Here is a 6,219-nt window from a genome sequence, read left to right on the forward strand (position 1 = left end):
ATTGCTGCACCTGCTGCTGCTGCTGGCATCCGTCGGTCTCGAGAGCAGCGCCGGATTTACGGATAAGCTAAACAAGCTATAGCACTCTCTTGGGGGGGGGGGGAAATATACTTCTTCTTAATTGTATTTCACTATTAATACTGTATACTCAACCACTGCCACAATGTCCTTTCTTCTATCTGATAAAAAAAAGCAGATAATAGCAAAGGTTGCTAGGTTCATAGCAGGGGCAATCAGAATAATGGCTACTAACTGACGGCTGATTCAGGACTTTAAATTGTGCTCTTATATCAATTTTCCTTTTCTGCATATACAGTTCTGTAATGTTTTACTGTTGCTATGGCCATTGGCTAATGCTAATAAAGTTTTATCTTACCTATTAATATACTTCTAATATACTTCTTCTTAGTTGTATTTCAGTTACTTTTGATAAAATAACAAAATATTTTGTTATGTGTAAATGGCTTGAGATACCTATTGTTGTTGTTGTTTAGTCGTTTAGTCATGTCCGAGTCTTCGTGACCCCCTGGACCAGAGCACGCCAGGCACTCCTGTCCTCCACTGCCTCCCACAGTTTGGTCAAACTCATGCTGGTAGCTTCGAGAACACTGTCCCACCATCTCGTCCTCTGTCGTCCCCTTCTCCTTGTGCCCTCCATCTTTCCCAACATCAGGGTCTTTTCCAGGGAGTCTTCTCATGAGGTGGCCAAAGTATTGGAGCTTCAGCTTCACGATCTGTCCTTCCAGTGAGCACTCAGGGCTGATTTCCTTAAGAATGGAGAGGTTTGATCTTCTTGCAGTCCATGGGACTCTCAAGAGTCTCCTCCAGCACCAGAATTCAAAAGCATCAATTCTTCGGCGATCAGCCTTCTTTATGGTCCAGCTCTCACTTCCATACATCACTACTGGGAAAACCATAGCTTTAACTATACAGACCTTTGTTGACATAATAGATACCTATTAGGTCCATAAATATAGCATATATTCAACCTAAAAAACAGTGGCAATTTGTTGTTGACTAGGGACAGCTGGACATATAAAGGGCCCCATTACCTTCAGTAGCTTAAGGCCTCATCAAACCTAAATCCGGCCCTGCTTGAGAGTCAGTGGAGTGCGCCTCTGGGGGTGAAGTCAAACCACTGTGTCAGCAGCACTGAAGTGACCTCTCTGGGGCGCACGCCTGGGCAGTGTGTATGGAGGTCCTGCGCTGCCCAGACAACAAGACCCCCCCTCTCGGCCTCACTGATGTGGTCCAAAGGAAAGCCGGACAAAATGTTTGGCACCAGCTTGGCTACAGGAGTTGCCATCCAACTCTCTTAGGGACTCCACTCCGGTTTTGTGCAGTGTTTATTGCATAACTTTTCTTCTCCCAACGATATCCCTCAAGGCAGAGGAGGTTTAGGATCAGAGTTTTCCTTCTCTGAGATAGGCTACCTTCCCAGACATGCAGAAAGTGCCTGTCTTCACATGCAGGGCAAGTCCCTAACTCACAGAGGGTTTGAGACCCACTGGCTACTCTCATCTGGTTAAGCCAGCTAGCTGAGATGTTTTTAAAGGGGGGAGAAAAGGGGGGGGTCTCATATAATTGGGTTTGGGGGGATAGTGTTTTGGAGAAGCCAGTGTAGCAGCCTCACAGCGGAGGCTGGGAAAAAGCCCTCTTTTTTCTCTCTTGCAGCTGCTGTTTGCTCTAACTTTCCTCACAAGGTTGTTGTGAGGATAAAAATGCGAGGGGAGGAGGACTATTCTCGCCCCTTTGAGCTCCCTAGAGGAAAGCTGGGGTAGAAACATAATAAATAAATAAAGGGTATGAGGATCCCAATTTAATTTGTCTGCTAGTTTTGAACAGGGGCTTGTTTTGCTGCAATTTTAATACTCAATTGTGAACTGCTCTGAGCTTTAAAAAATGTGGGATTGAAATACCGTATTTTTTGCTCTATAACTCACTTTTTCCCTCCCAAAAAAGTAAGGGGAAATGTGTGTGCGTCTTAGCGAATGCAGGCTGCGCAGCTATCCCAGAAGCCAGAACAGCAAGAGGAATCACTGCTTTCACTGCGCAGCGATCCCTCTTGCTGTTCTGGCTTCTGGGATTCAGAATATTTTTTGTTGTTGTTTTCCTCCTCCAAAAACTAGGTGCACCTTATGGTCTGGTGCGTCTTATAGAGCGAAAAATACGATATTTTCAAGGAATCAATAAAATGAGTGCTGCAGTCCACAAAGGGGAAAGACCTGGTTGAAAAGCTGCTGGTTGGTAGCAGGATTCAATTTTCAACCAGGTCTTTGCCCCTTTGTTATTAGCAGAGATGCTCTGCAGTCCAATTGCCCACGGCTGTTACGTTATACCTGTGGCATTCCATATGTTATTGGACTATAACCCCCATCATTCCTGGCCATTAGTCATGCTGGCTGGGGCAGATGGGAACTGGGAGTCCAGCAACACCTGGCGAGACTCAAATTCCCCATCCCTGCCCTGAAGCATCCCCACACCTGCTAATCCATCCAACCCACTTACCTAAGGCATCCCTAGACTCTCTTCAGAGCCTAAGAGCAATGTCCTGCTTTGGAGCCTCTTTGGAGATGAAAGACTGCCGTTGTCATGACAACAGATCCTGCCTGTGGTACCTAGCATTAGATATCCCGACACAGCCCGGCCCATTTGAGGTAACAGCCGTCTAAAAATAACCTGGGATCCTCCTTTCACCGTCAGACCATCCTTCACAAGCTCTGTTCAATTTCAACAGAATGTAGGAACTTGGGTGATGAACACAGTAGGTTAAAGAAGGGGAGTGGGAGCTCATCCCCTGTGAAGTTGTTAAAATGGGCAGACACAGTGCCAGATTTACATATAAGCTAAACAAGCTATAGCATAGGGCCCCACTCTCTTGGGCCCCCCAAAAAAAATTTAAAGAAAAACAAAACTGGATGTACATTTCCAAAATATAAGATAAAAAGCAAATAAAATAAAACCTACATACAGCAACAGTGTTTTGTGTTGTGTATGGACCTATCAAGTCCATAAATTACCATATAGCATATATTCAACACAAAAAACAGTGACAATTTGTTGTTGACAAAGGACAGCCGGTTCAAAATCAAGATTTTGAACCAGATAAAGGAAGGAGAAAAGAAACCGAGATCTAAACCGAAGTCTCATGAGATCTTAAGAGAAATAAAATATCACCAGACGCAATATATGGAATTGATGAATCAAGAAATAGAATGGAAGATAAAGCAAATGAGACAAAAGACATTTGAATCGGCAGATAAATGTGGGAAACTGCTGTCATGGCAACTGAAAAAGAGGCAAAAGTTAAATACTGTGACATCCCTGGAAATAGATGGGAAAATTATCAACAAACCAAATGAAATAAGTAATTGTTTTCAAAGCTTTTTCAAAAAACTTTATGCACAAGGGCCTATAAACGAACAAGAAATAGAGGAATTTGTTAAAAAACATGGACTATCAAAGATTACAGAACAAAATAAAAGGATTCTGAATGAAAAAATTACAGAACAAGAAATAGAGGGTGCCATTCAGAATATGAAATTGGGGAAATCACCAGGACCAGATGGTTTGACTGCGAAATACTACAAAGATCTTAAAGAATGGCTAATACAGCCATTGAAGGAAGTATGCAATCAGATATTAGAGGGGAAAAAGGCTCCCGAATCGTGGAAGGAAGCATTCATCTCACTTATACCGAAGACAGAAACTGAGAAACATCAAGTTAAAAACTACCGCCCTATATCACTCTTGAATGTGGATTATAAAATTTTTGCAGACGTTTTGGCAAAAAGATTTAAGAGAGTTTTGGTGGAGGAGATTCATAAGAACCAAACAGGCTTTCTCCCAGGGAGACATATGTCAGAGAACGTGAGGAACATTATAGACATTTTGGAGATGCTAGAGGTAGACATTAACAGGAAGGCAGTTTTGATCTTTGTGGACGCGGAGAAGGCCTTTGACAACATTTCTTGGAAATTTATGAAGAAGAATCTCCACGGGATGGGGGTAGGCCAAGGGTTTGAAAACGGTATAGGTGCAATATATTCTGAACAAAGAGCGAAACTAATTGTGAACAATGTGGTAATGGATGAAATACCAATAGAGAAAGGCACACGACAGGGATGCCCTATATCCCCTTTACTGTTTATATCTGTCCTGGAGGTTTTATTAAACATGATTAGGAAGGACCAGCTGGTAAAAGGAATACAGGTCGGATCCAAACAATATAAGTTAAGGGCATTTGCAGATGACTTAGTGCTAACTCTGCAACAGCCAGAAGCTAGTACCAAAAGAGTTTTAGAATTAATGGAGATATTCGGCCAGGTCGCAGGATTTAAACTGAATAAACAGAAAACAAAGGTGCTGGAAAAAAATCTAACAAAAGAGGAGAAAGATAGGTTTCAAAGTGAAACTGGGTTGGAAATAGAAAAAAAGGTTAAGTACCTGGGGGTAAATCTGACATCAAAAAATGTGAATCTATTTAAGGATAACTATGAAAAATGCTGGACAGAAGTTAAAAAAGATCTAGACATATGGTCTAGGCTGAAACTTTCCTTGTTAGGCCGAATTGCTGTCATTAAGATGAATGTATTGCCAAGAATGTTGTTTTTATTTCAGACGTTACAGATTCTAGACAAAATGGACTGTTTCAAGAAGTGGCAGAAAGACATATCTAAATTTGTCTGGCAGGGCAAAAAGCCCAGAATAAAATTTAAGATCTTAACTGATGCAAAAGATAGAGGGGGCTTTGCCCTGCCGGACTTAAGACTTTATTATGAATCAGCAGCCTTTTGCTGGTTGAAGCAATGGCTACTTCTTGAAGACACAGACATTCTTGATCTGGAAGGATATGACAATAGCTTTGGTTGGCATGCATATTTGTGGTATGACAAGGTAAAGATTTATAAAAGTTTTAAAAACCATATTGTCAGGAAAGCATTGTACAATGTTTGGAATAGATATAAGGATTTATTGGAAAGTAAAACCCCTAGGTGGTTGTCACCAATGGAAGCGAAAGCAGTGAAAAAAATTAACATGGACTCTAATTGGCCTAAGTATTGTGAAATTTTAGAATATGATGGCGAAAAACTGAAGCTACAAAGTTTCGAGAAGCTAAAGCATAAGGTTCGAGATTGGTTACACTACCGTCAGATAAATGAGATGTTTAAGCAGGACAGGAAACTTGGTTTTCAGAAGGAGAGGTCAAAGTTAGAAACAGAATTGTTAGAATCCAATACTAAAAATCTATCTAAAATGTATAATTTGCTGCTGAAATGGAATACACAGGATGAAACAGTGAAATCAGCCATGATTAAATGGGCACAGGATATTGGTCATGACATTATGTTTGACGACTGGGAACAGTTATGGACCACCGGTGTTAAATTTACGGCATGTAATGCCCTGAAAGAGAATATAATGAAAATGATCTATAGGTGGTACATAACCCCAGTCAAACTTGCAAAGATCTATCACCTGCCCAATAACAAATGTTGGAAATGTAACGAGGCTGAAGGTACTTTTTATCATCTTTGGTGGACCTGCCCAAAGATTAAGGCCTACTGGGAAATGATCTATAATGAAATTAAGAAAGTCCTTAAGTGGACATTTGTTAAGAAACCGGAGGCTTTTCTCTTGGGCATGGTCGGCCAATTGGTACCAAAGAAGGATAAGACATTCTTTATGTATGCAACCACAGCAGCAAGAATCCTGTTGGCAAAGTATTGGAAGATGCAAGAATTACCTACTCTGGAAGAATGGCAATCGAAGGTGATGGAATATATGGGACTGGCAGAGATGACCGGCAGAATCCGTGACCAGAGGAAAGAGACAGTGGAAGAGGACTGGGGGAAATTTAAAATATATTTAAAAAACTATTGTAAAATTGTGGACTGATAAGATGTTAAGGGGTAGGAAACAAAGAATTACAGCTGTAAATCTTAAACTTTAAGAAAACTCAAAAGGGACTTGACTAAAGATTGATCGATGAGTTGCTCGAAAAAATGGTAAAACAAGGATGTGGCGAAGGGAAGGCATGGGGAAGTCAATTTTTGTTGTTTGTTTTTAGTGTTTGTGTTTGTTTTGTTTGTTCTTATTATGTGAAAAAACCAATAAAAACTTTAAAAAAAAAAAAAAGACAAAGGACAGCCGGACATATAAGGGGCCCCATTACCTTCAGTAGCTTAGGGCCTCATCAAAACTAAATCCAGCCCTGGG

Source organism: Podarcis melisellensis (genome assembly GCF_964234715.1).
Source record: "Podarcis melisellensis genome assembly, chromosome: 2".
Lineage (NCBI taxonomy): Eukaryota > Metazoa > Chordata > Lepidosauria > Squamata > Lacertidae > Podarcis > Podarcis melisellensis.